The sequence below is a fragment of the Bombus vancouverensis genome, chromosome 7 (assembly GCF_051014615.1).
Source record: "Bombus vancouverensis nearcticus chromosome 7, iyBomVanc1_principal, whole genome shotgun sequence".
Taxonomy (NCBI): Eukaryota; Metazoa; Arthropoda; class Insecta; order Hymenoptera; family Apidae; genus Bombus; species Bombus vancouverensis.
Window position 1 is genome coordinate 7,123,275 of NC_134917.1, and position 27,282 is coordinate 7,150,556.

Here is a 27,282-nt window from a genome sequence, read left to right on the forward strand (position 1 = left end):
ATAACGTATTACGTTATATGGTATTACGTTATAACGTATTACGTTATATAGTATAACGTTATAACGTGTTACGTTATATGGTATAACGTTATCACGTATTACGTTATATGGTATAACGTTATAACGTATTACGTTATATGGTATAACGTTTTAACGTATTACGTTATATGGTATAACGTTATCACGTATTACGTTATATGGTATAACGTTATAACGTATTACGTTATATGGTACTACGTTATAACGTATTACGTTATATGGTATAACGAAATGACGTTTTACGTTATATGGTATTACGTTATAACGTATTACGTTATATGGTATAACGTTATAACGTATTACGTTATATGGTATAACGTTATAACGTATTACGTTATATGGTATAACGTCATAACGTATTACGTTATATGGTATTACGTTATCACGTATTACGTTATATGGTATAACGTTATAACGTATTACGTTATATGGTATAACCTTTTAACGTATTACGTTATATGGTATAACGTTATAACGTATTACGTTATATGGTACTACGTTATAACGTATTACGTTATATGGTATAACGTCATAACGTATTACCTTATATGGTATTACGATATCACGTATTACGTTATATGGTATAACGTTATAACGTATTACGTTATATGGTATAACGTTTTAACGTATTACGTTATATGGTATAACGTTATCACGTATTACGTTATATGGTATAACGTTATAACGTATTACGTTATATGGTATATCGTTATCACGTATTACGTTATATGGTATAACGTTATAACGTATTACGTTATATGGTGTAACGTTATAACGTATTACGTTATATGGTATAACGTCATAACGTATTACGTTATATGGTATTACGTTATCACGTGTTACGTTATATGGTATGACGTTATAACGTATTACGTTATATGGTATAACGTTATAACGTATTACGTTATATGGTATAACGAAATGACGTTTTACGTTATATGGTATTACGTTATAACGTATTACGTTATATGATATTACGTTAGAACGTATTACGTTATATGGTATAACGTCATAACGTATTACGTTATATGGTATTACGTTATCACGTATTACGTTATATGGTATAACGTTATAACGTATTACGTTATATGGTATAACGTTTTAACGTATTACGTTATATGGTATAACGTTATAACGTATTACTTTATATGGTATAAGAATATCACGTATTACGTTATATGGTATAACGATTTAACGTATTACGTTATATGGTATAACGTTATCACGTATTACGTTATATGGTATAACGTTATAATGTAAAACGTTATATGGTATTGCGTTATAACGTATTACGTTATATGGTATAACGTTATAACGTATTACGTTATATGGTATGACGTTATAACATATTACGTTATATAGTATAACGTTGTAACGTATTACGTTATATGGTATAACGTTATAACGTATTACGTTATATGGTATAACGTTATAACGTATTACGTTATATGGTATAACGTTATAACATACTGCGTTATATGGTATATCGTTATAACGTATTACGTTATATGGTATAACGTTATACCGTATTACGTTATATGGTATAACGTTATAACGTATTACGTTATATGGTATAACGTTATAACGTATTACGTTATATGGTATAACGTTATAACGTATTACGTTATATGGTATATCGTTATAACGTATTACGTTATATGGTATAACGTTATACCGTATTACGTTATATGGTATAACGACATGACGTTTTACGTTATATGGTATAACGTTATAACGTATTACGTTATATTGTATAACGTTTTAACGTATTACGTTATATGGTATAACGTTATCACGTATTACGTTATATGGTATAACGTTATAACGTATTACGTTATATGGTATTACGTTATAACGTATTACGTTATATGGTATAACGTTATAACGTATTACGTTATATGGTATAACGTTATAACGTATTACGTTATATTGTATAACGTTATAACGTATTACGTTATATGGTATAACGTCATAACGTATTACGTTATATGGTATTACGTTATCACGTGTTACGTTATATGGTATAACGTTATAACGTATTACGTTATATGGTATAACGTTTTAACGTATTACGTTATATGGTATAACGTTATCACGTATTACGTTATATGGTATAACGTTTTAACGTATTACGTTATATGGTATAACGTTATCACGTATTGCGTTATATGGTATAACGTTATAACGTATTACGTTATATGGTATTACGTTATAACGTATTACGTTATATGGTATAACGAAATGACGTTTTACGTTATATGGTATAACGAAATGACGTTTTACGTTATATGGTATTACGTTATAACGTATTACGTTATATGGTATAACGTTATAACGTATTACGTTATATGGTATAACGTTTTAACGTATTACGTTATATGGTATAACGTTATAACGTATTACTTTATATGGTATAAGAATATCACGTATTACGTTATATGGTATAACGATTTAACGTATTACGTTATATGGTATAACGTTATCACGTATTACGTTATATGGTATAACGTTATAATGTAAAACGTTATATGGTATTGCGTTATAACGTATTACGTTATATGGTATAACGTTATAACATACTGCGTTATATGGTATATCGTTATAACGTATTACGTTATATGGTATAACGTTATACCGTATTACGTTATATAGTATAACGTTATAACGTGTTACGTTATATGGAATAACGTTATAACTAATTACGTTATATGGCATTACGTTATAACGTATTACGTTATATGGTATAACGTTATAACGTATTACGTTATATGGTATAACGTTATAACGTATTACGTTATATGGTATAACGTTATAACATACTGCGTTATATGGTATATCGTTATAACGTATTACGTTATATGGTATAACGTTATACCGTATTACGTTATATGGTATAACGTTATAACGTATTACGTTATATGGTATAACGTTATCACGTATTACGTTATATGGTATAGCGTTATAACGTATTACGTTATATGGTATAACGTTTTAACGTATTACGTTATATGGTATAACGTTATCACGTATTACGTTATATGGTATAACGTTATAACGTATTACGTTATATGGTATTACGTTATAACGTATTACGTTATATGGTATAACGTCATAACGTATTACGTTATATGGTATAACGTTTTAACGTATTACGTTATATGGTATAACGTTATCACGTATTGCGTTATATGGTATAACGTTATAACGTATTACGTTATATGGTATTACGTTATAACGTATTACGTTATATGGTATAACGAAATGACGTTTTACGTTATATGGTATAACGAAATGACGTTTTACGTTATATGGTATTACGTTATAACGTATTACGTTATATGGTATAACGTTATAACGTATTACGTTATATGGTATAACGTTTTAACGTATTACGTTATATGGTATAACGTTATAACGTATTACTTTATATGGTATAAGAATATCACGTATTACGTTATATGGTATAACGATTTAACGTATTACGTTATATGGTATAACGTTATCACGTATTACGTTATATGGTATAACGTTATAAGGTACAACGTTATATGGTATTGCGTTATAACGTATTACGTTATATGGTATAACGTTATAACATACTGCGTTATATGGTATATCGTTATAACGTATTACGTTATATGGTATAACGTTATACCGTATTACGTTATATAGTATAACGTTATAACGTGTTACGTTATATGGAATAACGTTATAACTAATTACGTTATATGGCATTACGTTATAACGTATTACGTTATATGGTATAACGTTATAACGTATTACGTTATATGGTATAACGTTATAACGTATTACGTTATATGGTATAACGTTATAACATACTGCGTTATATGGTATATCGTTATAACGTATTACGTTATATGGTATAACGTTATACCGTATTACGTTATATGGTATAACGTTATAACGTATTACGTTATATGGTATAACGTTATCACGTATTACGTTATATGGTATAGCGTTATAACGTATTACGTTATATGGTATAACGTTTTAACGTATTACGTTATATGGTATAACGTTATCACGTATTACGTTATATGGTATAACGTTATAACGTATTACGTTATATGGTATTACGTTATAACTTATTACGTTATATGGTATAACGTTATAACGTATTACGTTATATGGTATAACGTTATAACGTATTACGTTATATTGTATAACGTTATAACGTATTACGTTATATGGTATAACGTCATAACGTATTACGTTATATGGTATTACGTTATCACGTATTACGTTATATGGTATAACGTTATAACGTATTACGTTATATGGTATAACGTTTTAACGTATTACGTTATATGGTATAACGTTATCACGTATTACGTTATATGGTATAACGTTATAACGTATTACGTTATATGGTATAACGTTTTAACGTATTACGTTATATGGTATAACGTTATCACGTATTGCGTTATATGGTATAACGTTATAACGTATTACGTTATATGGTTTTACGTTATAACGTATTACGTTATATGGTATAACGAAATGACGTTTTACGTTATATGGTATTACGTTATAACGTATTACGTTATATGGTATTACGTTATAACGTATTACGTTATATGGTATAACGTCATAACGTATTACGTTATATGGTATTACGTTATCACGTATTACGTTATATGGTATAACGTTATAACGTATTACGTTATATGGTATAACGTTATAACGAATTACGTTATATGGCATTACGTTATAACGTACTACGTTATATGGTATGACGTTATAACATATTACGTTATATGGTATAACGTTGTAACGTATTACGTTATATGGCATAACGAAATGACGTTTTACGATATATGGTATAACGTTATAACGTATTGCGTTATATAGCATTAAGTTATATCGTATTACGTTATATGGTATAACGTTATACCGTATTACGTTGTATGGTATAACGAAATGCCGTTTTACGTTATATGTTATTACGTTATAACGTATTACGTTATATGGAATAACGTTATACCGTATTACGTTATATGGTATAACGAAATGACGTTTTACGTTATATGGTATTACGTTATAACGTATTACGTTATATGGTATAACGTTATAACGAATTACGTTATATGGTATAGTGAAATGACGTATTACGTTATATGGTATAACGTTTTAACGTATTACGTTATATGGTATAACGAAATGACGTTTTACGTTATATGGTATTACGTTATAACGTATTACGTTATATGGTATAACGAAATGACGTTTTACGTTATATAGTATTACGTTATATGGTATTACGTTATCACGTATTACGTTATATGGTATAACGTTATAACGTATTACGTTATATGGTATAACGTTTTAACGTATTACGTTATATGGTATAACGTTATCACCTATTACGTTATATGGTATAACGTTATAACGTATTACGTTATATGATATTACGTTATAACGTATTACGTTATATGGTATAACGTCATAACGTATTACGTTATATGGTATTACCTTATCACGTATTACGTTATATGTTATAACGTTATAACGTATTACGTTATATGGCATAACGTTTTAACGTATTACGTTATATGGTATAACGTTATCACGTATTACGTTATATGGTATAACGTTATAACGTATTACGTTATATGGTAATACGTCATAACGTATTACGTTATATGGTATAACGTTATAACGTATTACGTTATATGGTATAACGTTATAACGTATTACGTTATATGGTATTACGTTATAACGTATTACGTTATATAGTATAACGTTATAACGTGTTACGTTATATGGAATAACGTTATAACTAATTACGTTATATGGCATTACGTTATAACGTATTACGTTATATGGTATAACGTTATAACGTATTACGTTATATGGTATAACGTTATAACGTGTTACGTTATATGGTATAACGTTATAACGTATTACGTTATATGGTATATCGTTATAACGTATTACGTTATATGGTATAACGTTATACCGTATTACGTTATATGGTATAACGAAATGACGTTTTACGTTATATGGTATTACGTTATAACGTATTACGTTATATGATATTACGTTAGAACGTATTACGTTATATGGTATAACGTCATAACGTATTACGTTATATGGTATTACGTTATCACGTATTACGTTATATGGTATAACGTTATAACGTATTACGTTATATGGTATTACGTTATAACGTATTACGTTATATGGTATTACGTTATAACGTATTACGTTATATAGTATAACGTTATAACGTGTTACGTTATATGGAATAACGTTATAACTAATTACGTTATATGGCATTACGTTATAACGTATTACGTTATATGGTATAACGTTATAACGTATTACGTTATATGGTATAACGTTATAACGTATTACGTTATATGGTATAACGTTATAACGTATTACGTTATATGGTATATCGTTATAACGTATTACGTTATATGGTATAACGTTATACCGTATTACGTTATATGGTATAACGAAATGACGTTTTACGTTATATGGTATTACGTTATAACGTATTACGATATATGATATTACGTTAGAACGTATTACGTTATATGGTATAACGTCATAACGTATTACGTTATATGGTATTACGTTATCACGTATTACGTTATATGGTATAACGTTATAACGTATTACGTTATATGGTATTACGTTATAACGTATTACGTTATATGGTATTACGTTATAACGTATTACGTTATATTGTATAACGTTATAACGTGTTACGTTATATGGAATAACGTTATAACTAATTACGTTATATGGCATTACGTTATAACGTATTACGTCATATGGTATAACGTTATAACGTATTACGTTATATGGTATAACGTTATAACGTATTACGTTATATGGTATAACGTTATAACGTACTGCGTTATATGGTATATCGTTATAACGTATTACGTTATATGGTATAACGTTATACCGTATTACGTTATATGGTATAACGTTATAACGTATTACGTTATATGGTATAACGTTATAACGTATTACGTTATATGGTATAACGTTATAACGTATTACGTTATATGGTATATCGTTATAACGTATTACGTTATATGGTATAACGTTATACCGTATTACGTTATATGGTATAACGACATGACGTTTTACGTTATATGGTATTACGTTATAACGTATTACGTTATATGATATTACGTTAGAACGTATTACGTTGTATGGTATAACGTCATAACGTATTACGTTATATGGTATTACGTTATCACGTATTACGTTATATGGTATAACGTTATAACGTATTACGTTATATGGTATAACGTTTTAACGTATTACGTTATATGGTATAACGTTATCACGTATTACGTTATATGGTATAACGTTACAACGTATTACGTTATATGGTATTACGTTATAACTAATTACGTTATATGGCATTACGTTATAACGTATTACGTTATATGGTATTACGTTATAACGTATTACGTTATATGGTATTACGTTATAACGTATTACGTTATATAGTATAACGTTATAACGTGTTACGTTATATGGAATAACGTTATAACTAATTACGTTATATGGCATTACGTTATAACGTATTACGTTATATGGTATAACGTTATAACGTATTACGTTATATGGTATAACGTTATAACGTATTACGTTATATGGTATAACGTTATAACATACTGCGTTATATGGTATATCGTTATAACGTATTACGTTATATGGTATAACGTTATACCGTATTACGTTATATGGTATAACGTTATAACGTATTACGTTATATGGTATAACGTTATAACGTATTACGTTTTATGGTATAACGTTATAACGTATTACGTTATATGGTATATCGTTATAACGTATTACGTTATATGGTATAACGTTATACCGTATTACGTTATATGGTATAACGACATGACGTTTTACGTTATATGGTATTACGTTATAACGTATTACGTTATATGATATTACGTTAGAACGTATTACGTTATATGGTATAACGTCATAACGTATTACGTTATATGGTATTACGTTATCACGTATTACGTTATATGGTATAGCGTTATAACGTATTACGTTATATGGTATAACGTTTTAACGTATTACGTTATATGGTATAACGTTATCACGTATTACGTTATATGGTATAACGTTATAACGTATTACGTTATATGGTATTACGTTATAACGTATTACGTTATATGGTATAACGTTATAACGTATTACGTTATATGGTATAACGTTATAACGTATTACGTTATATTGTATAACGTTATAACGTATTACGTTATATGGTATAACGTCATAACGTATTACGTTATATGGTATTACGTTATCACGTATTACGTTATATGGTATAACGTTATAACGTATTACGTTATATGGTATAACGTTTTAACGTATTACGTTATATGGTATAACGTTATCACGTATTACGTTATATGGTATAACGTTATAACGTATTACGTTATATGGTATAACGTTATAACGAATTACGTTATATGGCATTACGTTATAACGTACTACGTTATATGGTATGACGTTATAACATATTACGTTATATGGTATAACGTTGTAACGTATTACGTTATATGGCATAACGAAATGACGTTTTACGATATATGGTATAACGTTATAACGTATTGCGTTATATAGTATTAAGTTATATCGTATTACGTTATATGGTATAACGTTATACCGTATTACGTTGTATGGTATAACGAAATGCCGTTTTACGTTATATGTTATTACGTTATAACGTATTACGTTATATGGAATAACGTTATACCGTATTACGTTATATGGTATAACGAAATGACGTTTTACGTTATATGGTATTACGTTATAACGTATTACGTTATATGGTATAACGTTATAACGAATTACGTTATATGGTATAGTGAAATGACGTTTTACGTTATATGGTATTACGTTATATGGTATTACGTTATCACGTATTACGTTATATGGTATAACGTTTTAACGTATTACTTTATATGGTATAACGAAATGACGTTTTACGTTATATGGTATTACGTTATAACGTATTACGTTATATGGTATAACGAAATGACGTTTTACGTTATATGGTATTACGTTATATGGTATTACGTTATCACGTATTACGTTATATGGTATAACGTTATAACGTATTACGTTATATGGTATAACGTTTTAACGTATTACGTTATATGGTATAACGTTATCACCTATTACGTTATATGGTATAACGTTATAACGTATTACGTTATATGATATTACGTTATAACGTATTACGTTATATGGTATAACGTCATAACGTATTACGTTATATGGTATTACCTTATCACGTATTACGTTATATGGTATAACGTTATAACGTATTACGTTATATGGCATAACGTTTTAACGTATTACGTTATATGGTATAACGTTATCACCTATTACGTTATATGGTATAACGTTATAACGTATTACGTTATATGGTAATACGTCATAACGTATTACGTTATATGGTATAACGTTATAACGTATTACGTTATATGGTATAACGTTATAACGTATTACGTTATATGGTATTACGTTATAACGTATTACGTTATATAGTATAACGTTATAACGTGTTACGTTATATGGAATAACGTTATAACTAATTACGTTATATGGCATTACGTTATAACGTATTACGTTATATGGTATAACGTTATAACGTATTACGTTATATGGTATAACGTTATAACGTATTACGTTATATGGTATAACGTTATAACGTATTACGTTATATGGTATATCGTTATAACGTATTACGTTATATGGTATAACGTTATACCGTATTACGTTATATGGTATAACGAAATGACGTTTTACGTTATATGGTATTACGTTATAACGTATTACGTTATATGATATTACGTTAGAACGTATTACGTTATATGGTATAACGTCATAACGTATTACGTTATATGGTATTACGTTATCACGTATTACGTTATATGGTATAACGTTATAACGTATTACGTTATATGGTATTACGTTATAACGTATTACGTTATATGGTATTACGTTATAACGTATTACGTTATATAGTATAACGTTATAACGTGTTACGTTATATGGAATAACGTTATAACTAATTACGTTATATGGCATTACGTTATAACGTATTACGTTATATGGTATAACGTTATAACGTATTACGTTATATGGTATAACGTTATAACGTATTACGTTATATGGTATAACGTTATAACGTATTACGTTATATGGTATATCGTTATAACGTATTACGTGATATGGTATAACGTTATACCGTATTACGTTATATGGTATAACGAAATGACGTTTTACGTTATATGGTATTACGTTATAACGTATTACGTTATATGATATTACGTTAGAACGTATTACGTTATATGGTATAACGTCATAACGTATTACGTTATATGGTATTACGTTATCACGTATTACGTTATATGGTATAACGTTATATCGTATTACGTTATATGGTATTACGTTATAACGTATTACGTTATATGGTATTACGTTATAACGTATTACGTTATATAGTATAACGTTATAACGTGTTACGTTATATGGAATAACGTTATAACTAATTACGTTATATGGCATTACGTTATAACGTATTACGTTATATGGTATAACGTTATAACGTATTACGTTATATGGTATAACGTTATAACGTATTACGTTATATGGTATAACGTTATAACGTACTGCGTTATATGGTATATCGTTATAACGTATTACGTTATATGGTATAACGTTATACCGTATTACGTTATATGGTATAACGTTATAACGTATTACGTTATATGGTATAACGTTATAACGTATTACGTTATATGGTATAACGTTATAACGTATTACGTTATATGGTATATCGTTATAACGTATTACGTTATATGGTATAACGTTATACCGTATTACGTTATATGGTATAACGACATGACGTTTTACGTTATATGGTATTACGTTATAACGTATTACGTTATATGATATTACGTTAGAACGTATTACGTTATATGGTATAACGTCATAACGTATTACGTTATATGGTATTACGTTATCACGTATTACGTTATATGGTATAACGTTATAACGTATTACGTTATATGGTATAACGTTTTAACGTATTACGTTATATGATATTACGTTAGAACGTATTACGTTATATGGTATAACGTCATAACGTATTACGTTATATGGTATTACGTTATCACGTATTACGTTATATGGTATAACGTTATAACGTATTACGTTATATGGTATAACGTTTTAACGTATTACGTTATATGGTATAACGTTATCACGTATTACGTTATATGGTATAACGTTACAACGTATTACGTTATATGGTATTACGTTATAACTAATTACGTTATATGGCATTACGTTATAACGTATTACGTTATATGGTATTACGTTATAACGTATTACGTTATATGGTATTACGTTATAACGTATTACGTTATATCGTATAACGTTATAACGTGTTACGTTATATGGAATAACGTTATAACTAATTACGTTATATGGCATTACGTTATAACGTATTACGTTATATGGTATAACGTTATAACGTATTACGTTATATGGTATAACGTTATAACGTATTACGTTATATGGTATAACGTTATAACATACTGCGTTATATGGTATATCGTTATAACGTATTACGTTATATGGTATAACGTTATACCGTATTACGTTATATGGTATAACGTTATAACGTATTACGTTATATGGTATAACGTTATAACGTATTACGTTTTATGGTATAACGTTATAACGTATTACGTTATATGGTATATCGTTATAACGTATTACGTTATATGGTATAACGTTATACCGTATTACGTTATATGGTATAACGACATGACGTTTTACGTTATATGGTATTACGTTATAACGTATTACGTTATATGATATTACGTTAGAAAGTATTACGTTATATGGTATAACGTCATAACGTATTACGTTATATGGTATTACGTTATCACGTATTACGTTATATGGTATAGCGTTATAACGTATTACGTTATATGGTATAACGTTTTAACGTATTACGTTAAATGGTATAACGTTATCACGTATTACGTTATATGGTATAACGTTATAACGTATTACGTTATATGGTATTACGTTATAACGTATTACGTTATATGGTATAACGTTATAACGTATTACGTTATATGGTATAACGTTATAACGTATTACGTTATATTGTATAACGTTATAACGTATTACGTTATATGGTATAACGTCATAACGTATTACGTTATATGGTATTACGTTATCACGTATTACGTTATATGGTATAACGTTATAACGTATTACGTTATATGGTATAACGTTTTAACGTATTACGTTATATGGTATAACGTTATCACGTATTACGTTATATGGTATAACGTTATAACGTATTACGTTATATGGTATAACGTTTTAACGTATTACGTTATATGGTATAACGTTATCACGTATTGCGTTATATGGTATAACGTTATAACGTATTACGTTATATGGTATTACGTTATAACGTATTACGTTATATGGTATAACGAAATGACGTTTTACGTTATATGGTATTACGTTATAACGTATTACGTTATATGGTATTACGTTATAACGTATTACGTTATATGGTATAACGTCATAACGTATTACGTTATATGGTATTACGTTATCACGTATTACGTTATATGGTATAACGTTATAACGTATTACGTTATATGGTATAACGTTATAACGAATTACGTTATATGGCATTACGTTATAACGTACTACGTTATATGGTATGACGTTATAACATATTACGTTATATGGTATAACGTTGTAACGTATTACGTTATATGGCATAACGAAATGACGTTTTACGATATATGGTATAACGTTATAACGTATTGCGTTATATAGCATTAAGTTATATCGTATTACGTTATATGGTATAACGTTATACCGTATTACGTTGTATGGTATAACGAAATGCCGTTTTACGTTACATGTTATTACGTTATAACGTATTACGTTATATGGAATAACGTTATACCGTATTACGTTATATGGTATAACGTAATGACGTTTTACGTTATATGGTATTACGTTATAACGTATTACGTTATATGGTATAACGTTATAACGAATTACGTTATATGGTATAGTGAAATGACGTTTTACGTTATATGGTATAACGTTATAACGTATTACGTTATATGGTATAACGTTATAACGTATTACGTTATATGGTATAACGTTTTAACGTATTACGTTATATGGTATAACGAAATGACGTTTTACGTTATATGGTATTACGTTATAACGTATTACGTTATATGGTATAACGAAATGACGTTTTACGTTATATGGTATTACGTTATATGGTATTACGTTATCACGTATTACGTTATATGGTATAACGTTATAACGTATTACGTTATATGGTATAACGTTTTAACGTATTACGTTATATGGTATAACGTTATCACCTATTACGTTATATGGTATAACGTTATAACGTATTACGTTATATGATATTACGTTATAACGTATTACGTTATATGGTATAACGTCATAACGTATTACGTTATATGGTATTACCTTATCACGTATTACGTTATATGGTATAACGTTATAACGTATTACGTTATATGGCATAACGTTTTAACGTATTACGTTATATGGTATAACGTTATCACGTATTACGTTATATGGTATAACGTTATAACGTATTACGTTATATGGTAATACGTCATAACGTATTACGTTATATGGTATAACGTTATAACGTATTACGTTATATGGTATAACGTTATAACGTATTACGTTATATGGTATTACGTTATAACGTATTACGTTATATAGTATAACGTTATAACGTGTTACGTTATATGGAATAACGTTATAACTAATTACGTTATATGGCATTACGTTATAACGTATTACGTTATATGGTATAACGTTATAACGTATTACGTTATATGGTATAACGTTATAGCGTATTACGCTATATGGTATAACGTTATAACGTATTACGTTATATGGTATATCGTTATAACGTATTACGTTATATGGTATAACGTTATACCGTATTACGTTATATGGTATAACGAAATGACGTTTTACGTTATATGGTGTTACGTTATAACGTATTACGTTATATGATATTACGTTAGAACGTATTACGTTATATGGTATAACGTCATAACGTATTACGTTATATGGTATTACGTTATCACGTATTACGTTATATGGTATAACGTTATAACGTATTACGTTATATGGTATTACGTTATAACGTATTACGTTATATGGTATTACGTTATAACGTATTACGTTATATAGTATAACGTTATAACGTGTTACGTTATATGGAATAACGTTATAACTAATTACGTTATATGGCATTACGTTATAACGTATTACGTTATATGGTATAACGTTATAACGTATTACGTTATATGGTATAACGTTATAACGTATTACGTTATATGGTATAACGTTATAACGTATTACGTTATATGGTATTACCTTATCACGTATTACGTTATATGGTATAACGTTATAACGTATTACGTTATATGGCATAACGTTTTAACGTATTACGTTATATGGTATAACGTTATCACGTATTACGTTATATGGTATAACGTTATAACGTATTACGTTATATGGTAATACGTCATAACGTATTACGTTATATGGTATAACGTTATAACGTATTACGTTATATGGTATAACGTTATAACGTATTACGTTATATGGTATTACGTTATAACGTATTACGTTATATAGTATAACGTTATAACGTGTTACGTTATATGGAATAACGTTATAACTAATTACGTTATATGGCATTACGTTATAACGTATTACGTTATATGGTATAACGTTATAACGTATTACGTTATATGGTATAACGTTATAACGTATTACGTTATATGGTATAACGTTATAACGTATTACGTTATATGGTATATCGTTATAACGTATTACGTTATATGGTATAACGTTATACCGTATTACGTTATATGGTATAACGAAATGACGTTTTACGTTATATGGTATTACGTTATAACGTATTACGTTATATGATATTACGTTAGAACGTATTACGTTATATGGTATAACGTCATAACGTATTACGTTATATGGTATTACGTTATCACGTATTACGTTATATGGTATAACGTTATAACGTATTACGTTATATGGTATTACGTTATAACGTATTACGTTATATGGTATTACGTTATAACGTATTACGTTATATAGTATAACGTTATAACGTGTTACGTTATATGGAATAACGTTATAACTAATTACGTTATATGGCATTACGTTATAACGTATTACGTTATATGGTATAACGTTATAACGTATTACGTTATATGGTATAACGTTATAACGTATTACGTTATATGGTATAACGTTATAACGTATTACGTTATATGGTATATCGTTATAACGTATTACGTTATATGGTATAACGTTATACCGTATTACGTTATATGGTATAACGAAATGACGTTTTACGTTATATGGTATTACGTTATAACGTATTACGTTATATGATATTACGTTAGAACGTATTACGTTATATGGTATAACGTCATAACGTATTACGTTATATGGTATTACGTTATCACGTATTACGTTATATGGTATAACGTTATAACGTATTACGTTATATGGTATTACGTTATAACGTATTACGTTATATGGTATTACGTTATAACGTATTACGTTATATAGTATAACGTTATAACGTGTTACGTTATATGGAATAACGTTATAACTAATTACGTTATATGGCATTACGTTATAACGTATTACGTTATATGGTATAACGTTATAACGTATTACGTTATATGGTATAACGTTATAACGTATTACGTTATATGGTATAACGTTATAACGTACTGCGTTATATGGTATATCGTTATAACGTATTACGTTATATGGTATAACGTTATACCGTATTACGTTATATGGTATAACGTTATAACGTATTACGTTATATGGTATAACGTTATAACGTATTACGTTATATGGTATAACGTTATAACGTATTACGTTATATGGTATATCGTTATAACGTATTACGTTATATGGTATAACGTTATACCGTATTACGTTATATGGTATAACGACATGACGTTTTACGTTATATGGTATTACGTTATAACGTATTACGTTATATGATATTACGTTAGAACGTATTACGTTATATGGTATAACGTCATAACGTATTACGTTATATGGTATTACGTTATCACGTATTACGTTATATGGTATAACGTTATAACGTATTACGTTATATGGTATAACGTTTTAACGTATTACGTTATATGATATTACGTTAGAACGTATTACGTTATATGGTATAACGTCATAACGTATTACGTTATATGGTATTACGTTATCACGTATTACGTTATATGGTATAACGTTATAACGTATTACGTTATATGGTATAACGTTTTAACGTATTACGTTATATGGTATAACGTTATCACGTATTACGTTATATGGTATAACGTTACAACGTATTACGTTATATGGTATTACGTTATAACTAATTACGTTATATGGCATTACGTTATAACGTATTACGTTATATGGTATTACGTTATAACGTATTACGTTATATGGTATTACGTTATAACGTATTACGTTATATCGTATAACGTTATAACGTGTTACGTTATATGGAATAACGTTATAACTAATTACGTTATATGGCATTACGTTATAACGTATTACGTTATATGGTATAACGTTATAACGTATTACGTTATATGGTATAACGTTATAACGTATTACGTTATATGGTATAACGTTATAACATACTGCGTTATATGGTATATCGTTATAACGTATTACGTTATATGGTATAACGTTATACCGTATTACGTTATATGGTATAACGTTATAACGTATTACGTTATATGGTATAACGTTATAACGTATTACGTTTTATGGTATAACGTTATAACGTATTACGTTATATGGTATATCGTTATAACGTATTACGTTATATGGTATAACGTTATACCGTATTACGTTATATGGTATAACGACATGACGTTTTACGTTATATGGTATTACGTTATAACGTATTACGTTATATGATATTACGTTAGAAAGTATTACGTTATATGGTATAACGTCATAACGTATTACGTTATATGGTATTACGTTATCACGTATTACGTTATATGGTATAGCGTTATAACGTATTACGTTATATGGTATAACGTTTTAACGTATTACGTTATATGGTATAACGTTATCACGTATTACGTTATATGGTATAACGTTATAACGTATTACGTTATATGGTATTACGTTATAACGTATTACGTTATATGGTATAACGTTATAACGTATTACGTTATATGGTATAACGTTATAACGTATTACGTTATATTGTATAACGTTATAACGTATTACGTTATATGGTATAACGTCATAACGTATTACGTTATATGGTATTACGTTATCACGTATTACGTTATATGGTATAACGTTATAACGTATTACGTTATATGGTATTACGTTATAACGTATTACGTTATATGGTATTACGTTATAACGTATTACGTTATATAGTATAACGTTATAACGTGTTACGTTATATGGAATAACGTTATAACTAATTACGTTATATGGCATTACGTTATAACGTATTACGTTATATGGTATAACGTTATAACGTATTACGTTATATGGTATAACGTTATAACGTATTACGTTATATGGTATAACGTTATAACGTATTACGTTATATGGTATATCGTTATAACGTATTACGTTATATGGTATAACGTTATACCGTATTACGTTATATGGTATAACGAAATGACGTTTTACGTTATATGGTATTACGTTATAACGTATTACGTTATATGATATTACGTTAGAACGTATTACGTTATATGGTATAACGTCATAACGTATTACGTTATATGGTATTACGTTATCACGTATTACGTTATATGGTATAACGTTATAACGTATTACGTTATATGGTATTACGTTATAACGTATTACGTTATATGGTATTACGTTATAACGTATTACGTTATATAGTATAACGTTATAACGTGTTACGTTATATGGAATAACGTTATAACTAATTACGTTATATGGCATTACGTTATAACGTATTACGTTATATGGTATAACGTTATAACGTATTACGTTATATGGTATAACGTTATAACGTATTACGTTATATGGTATAACGTTATAACGTACTGCGTTATATGGTGTATCGTTATAACGTATTACGTTATATGGTATAACGTTATACCGTATTACGTTATATGGTATAACGGTATAACGTATTACGTTATATGGTATAACGTTATAACGTATTACGTTATATGGTATAACATTATAACGTATTACGTTATATGGTATATCGTTATAACGTATTACGTTATATGGTATAACGTTATACCGTATTACGTTATATGGTATAACGTTATAACGTATTACGTTATATGGTATTACGTTATCACGTATTACGTTATATGGTATAGCGTTATAACGTATTACGTTATATGGTATAACGTTTTAACGTATTACGTTATATGGTATAACGTTATCACGTATTACGTTATATGGTATAACGTTATAACGTATTACGTTATATGGTATTACGTTATAACGTATTACGTTATATGGTATAACGTTATAACGTATTACGTTATATGGTATAACGTTATAACGTATTACGTTATATTGTATAACGTTATAACGTATTACGTTATATGGTATAACGTCATAACGTATTACGTTATATGGTATTACGTTATCACGTATTACGTTATATGGTATAACGTTATAACGTATTACGTTATATGGTATAACGTTTTAACGTATTACGTTATATGGTATAACGTTATCACGTATTACGTTATATGGTATAACGTTATAACGTATTACGTTATATGGTATAACGTTTTAACGTATTACGTTATATGGTATAACGTTATCACGTATTGCGTTATATGGTATAACGTTATAACGTATTACGTTATATGGTATTACGTTATAACGTATTACGTTATATGGTATAACGAAATGACGTTTTACGTTATATGGTATTACGTTATAACGTATTACGTTATATGGTATTACGTTATAACGTATTACGTTATATGGTATAACGTCATAACGTATTACGTTATATGGTATTACGTTATCACGTATTACGTTATATGGTATAACGTTATAACGTATTACGTTATATGGTATAACGTTATAACGAATTACGTTATATGGCATTACGTTATAACGTACTACGTTATATGGTATGACGTTATAACATATTACGTTATATGGTATAACGTTGTAACGTATTACGTTATATGGCATAACGAAATGACGTTTTACGATATATGGTATAACGTTATAACGTATTGCGTTATATAGCATTAAGTTATATCGTATTACGTTATATGGTATAACGTTATACCGTATTACGTTGTATGGTATAACGAAATGCCGTTTTACGTTATATGTTATTACGTTATAACGTATTACGTTATATGGAATAACGTTATACCGTATTACGTTATATGGTATAACGAAATGACGTTTTACGTTATATGGTATTACGTTATAACGTATTACGTTATATGGTATAACGTTATAACGAATTACGTTATATGGTATAGTGAAATGACGTTTTACGTTATATGGTATAACGTTATAACGTATTACGTTATATGGTATAACGTTATAACGTATTACGTTATATGGTATAACGTTTTAACGTATTACGTTATATGGTATAACGAAATGACGTTTTACGTTATATGGTATTATGTTATAACGTATTACGTTATATGATATTACGTTAGAACGTATTACGTTATATGGTATAACGTCATAACGTATTACGTTATATGGTATTACGTTATCACGTATTACGTTATATGGTATAACGTTATAACGTATTACGTTATATGGTATTACGTTATAACGTATTACGTTATATGGTATTACGTTATAACGTATTACGTTATATAGTATAACGTTATAACGTGTTACGTTATATGGAATAACGTTATAACTAATTACGTTATATGGCATTACGTTATAACGTATTACGTTATATGGTATAACGTTATAACGTATTACGTTATATGGTATAACGTTATAGCGTATTACGCTATATGGTATAACGTTATAACGTATTACGTTATATGGTATATCGTTATAACGTATTACGTTATATGGTATAACGTTATACCGTATTACGTTATATGGTATAACGAAATGACGTTTTACGTTATATGGTGTTACGTTATAACGTATTACGTTATATGATATTACGTTAGAACGTATTACGTTATATGGTATAACGTCATAACGTATTACGTTATATGGTATTACGTTATCACGTATTACGTTATATGGTATAACGTTATAACGTATTACGTTATATGGTATTACGTTATAACGTATTACGTTATATGGTATTACGTTATAACGTATTACGTTATATAGTATAACGTTATAACGTGTTACGTTATATGGAATAACGTTATAACTAATTACGTTATATGGCATTACGTTATAACGTATTACGTTATATGGTATAACGTTATAACGTATTACGTTATATGGTATAACGTTATAACGTATTACGTTATATGGTATAACGTTATAACGTATTACGTTATATGGTATTACCTTATCACGTATTACGTTATATGGTATAACGTTATAACGTATTACGTTATATGGCATAACGTTTTAACGTATTACGTTATATGGTATAACGTTATCACGTATTACGTTATATGGTATAACGTTATAACGTATTACGTTATATGGTAATACGTCATAACGTATTACGTTATATGGTATAACGTTATAACGTATTACGTTATATGGTATAACGTTATAACGTATTACGTTATATGGTATTACGTTATAACGTATTACGTTATATAGTATAACGTTATAACGTGTTACGTTATATGGAATAACGTTATAACTAATTACGTTATATGGCATTACGTTATAACGTATTACGTTATATGGTATAACGTTATAACGTATTACGTTATATGGTATAACGTTATAACGTATTACGTTATATGGTATAACGTTATAACGTATTACGTTATATGGTATATCGTTATAACGTATTACGTTATATGGTATAACGTTATACCGTATTACGTTATATGGTATAACGAAATGACGTTTTACGTTATATGGTATTACGTTATAACGTATTACGTTATATGATATTACGTTAGAACGTATTACGTTATATGGTATAACGTCATAACGTATTACGTTATATGGTATTACGTTATCACGTATTACGTTATATGGTATAACGTTATAACGTATTACGTTATATGGTATTACGTTATAACGTATTACGTTATATGGTATTACGTTATAACGTATTACGTTATATAGTATAACGTTATAACGTGTTACGTTATATGGAATAACGTTATAACTAATTACGTTATATGGCATTACGTTATAACGTATTACGTTATATGGTATAACGTTATAACGTATTACGTTATATGGTATAACGTTATAACGTATTACGTTATATGGTATAACGTTATAACGTATTACGTTATATGGTATATCGTTATAACGTATTACGTTATATGGTATAACGTTATACCGTATTACGTTATATGGTATAACGAAATGACGTTTTACGTTATATGGTATTACGTTATAACGTATTACGTTATATGATATTACGTTAGAACGTATTACGTTATATGGTATAACGTCATAACGTATTACGTTATATGGTATTACGTTATCACGTATTACGTTATATGGTATAACGTTATAACGTATTACGTTATATGGTATTACGTTATAACGTATTACGTTATATGGTATTACGTTATAACGTATTACGTTATATAGTATAACGTTATAACGTGTTACGTTATATGGAATAACGTTATAACTAATTACGTTATATGGCATTACGTTATAACGTATTACGTTATATGGTATAACGTTATAACGTATTACGTTATATGGTATAACGTTATAACGTATTACGTTATATGGTATAACGTTATAACGTACTGCGTTATATGGTATATCGTTATAACGTATTACGTTATATGGTATAACGTTATACCGTATTACGTTATATGGTATAACGTTATAACGTATTACGTTATATGGTATAACGTTATAACGTATTACGTTATATGGTATAACGTTATAACGTATTACGTTATATGGTATATCGTTATAACGTATTACGTTATATGGTATAACGTTATACCGTATTACGTTATATGGTATAACGACATGACGTTTTACGTTATATGGTATTACGTTATAACGTATTACGTTATATGATATTACGTTAGAACGTATTACGTTATATGGTATAACGTCATAACGTATTACGTTATATGGTATTACGTTATCACGTATTACGTTATATGGTATAACGTTATAACGTATTACGTTATATGGTATAACGTTTTAACGTATTACGTTATATGATATTACGTTAGAACGTATTACGTTATATGGTATAACGTCATAACGTATTACGTTATATGGTATTACGTTATCACGTATTACGTTATATGGTATAACGTTATAACGTATTACGTTATATGGTATAACGTTTTAACGTATTACGTTATATGGTATAACGTTATCACGTATTACGTTATATGGTATAACGTTACAACGTATTACGTTATATGGTATTACGTTATAACTAATTACGTTATATGGCATTACGTTATAACGTATTACGTTATATGGTATTACGTTATAACGTATTACGTTATATGGTATTACGTTATAACGTATTACGTTATATCGTATAACGTTATAACGTGTTACGTTATATGGAATAACGTTATAACTAATTACGTTATATGGCATTACGTTATAACGTATTACGTTATATGGTATAACGTTATAACGTATTACGTTATATGGTATAACGTTATAACGTATTACGTTATATGGTATAACGTTATAACATACTGCGTTATATGGTATATCGTTATAACGTATTACGTTATATGGTATAACGTTATACCGTATTACGTTATATGGTATAACGTTATAACGTATTACGTTATATGGTATAACGTTATAACGTATTACGTTTTATGGTATAACGTTATAACGTATTACGTTATATGGTATATCGTTATAACGTATTACGTTATATGGTATAACGTTATACCGTATTACGTTATATGGTATAACGACATGACGTTTTACGTTATATGGTATTACGTTATAACGTATTACGTTATATGATATTACGTTAGAAAGTATTACGTTATATGGTATAACGTCATAACGTATTACGTTATATGGTATTACGTTATCACGTATTACGTTATATGGTATAGCGTTATAACGTATTACGTTATATGGTATAACGTTTTAACGTATTACGTTATATGGTATAACGTTATCACGTATTACGTTATATGGTATAACGTTATAACGTATTACGTTATATGGTATTACGTTATAACGTATTACGTTATATGGTATAACGTTATAACGTATTACGTTATATGGTATAACGTTATAACGTATTACGTTATATTGTATAACGTTATAACGTATTACGTTATATGGTATAACGTCATAACGTATTACGTTATATGGTATTACGTTATCACGTATTACGTTATATGGTATAACGTTATAACGTATTACGTTATATGGTATTACGTTATAACGTATTACGTTATATGGTATTACGTTATAACGTATTACGTTATATAGTATAACGTTATAACGTGTTACGTTATATGGAATAACGTTATAACTAATTACGTTATATGGCATTACGTTATAACGTATTACGTTATATGGTATAACGTTATAACGTATTACGTTATATGGTATAACGTTATAACGTATTACGTTATATGGTATAACGTTATAACGTATTACGTTATATGGTATATCGTTATAACGTATTACGTTATATGGTATAACGTTATACCGTATTACGTTATATGGTATAACGAAATGACGTTTTACGTTATATGGTATTACGTTATAACGTATTACGTTATATGATATTACGTTAGAACGTATTACGTTATATGGTATAACGTCATAACGTATTACGTTATATGGTATTACGTTATCACGTATTACGTTATATGGTATAACGTTATAACGTATTACGTTATATGGTATTACGTTATAACGTATTACGTTATATGGTATTACGTTATAACGTATTACGTTATATAGTATAACGTTATAACGTGTTACGTTATATGGAATAACGTTATAACTAATTACGTTATATGGCATTACGTTATAACGTATTACGTTATATGGTATAACGTTATAACGTATTACGTTATATGGTATAACGTTATAACGTATTACGTTATATGGTATAACGTTATAACGTACTGCGTTATATGGTGTATCGTTATAACGTATTACGTTATATGGTATAACGTTATACCGTATTACGTTATATGGTATAACGGTATAACGTATTACGTTATATGGTATAACGTTATAACGTATTACGTTATATGGTATAACATTATAACGTATTACGTTATATGGTATATCGTTATAACGTATTACGTTATATGGTATAACGTTATACCGTATTACGTTATATGGTATAACGTTATAACGTATTACGTTATATGGTATTACGTTATCACGTATTACGTTATATGGTATAGCGTTATAACGTATTACGTTATATGGTATAACGTTTTAACGTATTACGTTATATGGTATAACGTTATCACGTATTACGTTATATGGTATAACGTTATAACGTATTACGTTATATGGTATTACGTTATAACGTATTACGTTATATGGTATAACGTTATAACGTATTACGTTATATGGTATAACGTTATAACGTATTACGTTATATTGTATAACGTTATAACGTATTACGTTATATGGTATAACGTCATAACGTATTACGTTATATGGTATTACGTTATCACGTATTACGTTATATGGTATAACGTTATAACGTATTACGTTATATGGTATAACGTTTTAACGTATTACGTTATATGGTATAACGTTATCACGTATTACGTTATATGGTATAACGTTATAACGTATTACGTTATATGGTATAACGTTTTAACGTATTACGTTATATGGTATAACGTTATCACGTATTGCGTTATATGGTATAACGTTATAACGTATTACGTTATATGGTATTACGTTATAACGTATTACGTTATATGGTATAACGAAATGACGTTTTACGTTATATGGTATTACGTTATAACGTATTACGTTATATGGTATTACGTTATAACGTATTACGTTATATGGTATAACGTCATAACGTATTACGTTATATGGTATTACGTTATCACGTATTACGTTATATGGTATAACGTTATAACGTATTACGTTATATGGTATAACGTTATAACGAATTACGTTATATGGCATTACGTTATAACGTACTACGTTATATGGTATGACGTTATAACATATTACGTTATATGGTATAACGTTGTAACGTATTACGTTATATGGCATAACGAAATGACGTTTTACGATATATGGTATAACGTTATAACGTATTGCGTTATATAGCATTAAGTTATATCGTATTACGTTATATGGTATAACGTTATACCGTATTACGTTGTATGGTATAACGAAATGCCGTTTTACGTTATATGTTATTACGTTATAACGTATTACGTTATATGGAATAACGTTATACCGTATTACGTTATATGGTATAACGAAATGACGTTTTACGTTATATGGTATTACGTTATAACGTATTACGTTATATGGTATAACGTTATAACGAATTACGTTATATGGTATAGTGAAATGACGTTTTACGTTATATGGTATAACGTTATAACGTATTACGTTATATGGTATAACGTTATAACGTATTACGTTATATGGTATAACGTTTTAACGTATTACGTTATATGGTATAACGAAATGACGTTTTACGTTATATGGTATTACGTTATAACGTATTACGTTATATGGTATAACGAAATGACGTTTTACGTTATATGGTATTACGTTATATGGTATTACGTTATCACGTATTACGTTATATGGTATAACGTTATAACGTATTACGTTATATGGTATAACGTTTTAACGTATTACGTTATATGGTATAACGTTATCACCTATTACGTTATATGGTATAACGTTATAACGTATTACGTTATATGATATTACGTTATAACGTATTACGTTATATGGTATAACGTCATAACGTATTACGTTATATGGTATTACCTTATCACGTATTACGTTATATGGTATAACGTTATACCGTATTACGTTATATGGTATAACGAAATGACGTTTTACGTTATATGGTATTACGTTATAACGTATTACGTTATATGATATTACGTTAGAACGTATTACGTTATATGGTATAACGTCATAACGTATTACGTTATATGGTATTACGTTATCACGTATTACGTTATATGGTATAACGTTATAACGTATTACGTTATATGGTATTACGTTATAACGTATTACGTTATATGATATTACGTTAGAACGTATTACGTTATATGGTATAACGTCATAACGTATTACGTTATATGGTATTACGTTATCACGTATTACGTTATATGGTATAACGTTATAACGTATTACGTTATATGGTATAACGTTTTAACGTATTACGTTATATGATATTACGTTAGAACGTATTACGTTATATGGTATAACGTCATAACGTATTACGTTATATGGTATTACGTTATCACGTATTACGTTATATGGTATAACGTTATAACGTATTACGTTATATGGTATAACGTTTTAACGTATTACGTTATATGGTATAACGTTATCACGTATTACGTTATATGGTATAACGTTACAACGTATTACGTTATATGGTATTACGTTATAACTAATTACGTTATATGGCATTACGTTATAACGTATTACGTTATATGGTATTACGTTATAACGTATTACGTTATATGGTATTACGTTATAACGTATTACGTTATATAGTATAACGTTATAACGTGTTACGTTATATGGAATAACGTTATAACTAATTACGTTATATGGCATTACGTTATAACGTATTACGTTATATGGTATAACGTTATAACGTATTACGTTATATGGTATAACGTTATAACGTATTACGTTATATGGTATAACGTTATAACATACTGCGTTATATGGTATATCGTTATAACGTATTACGTTATATGGTATAAC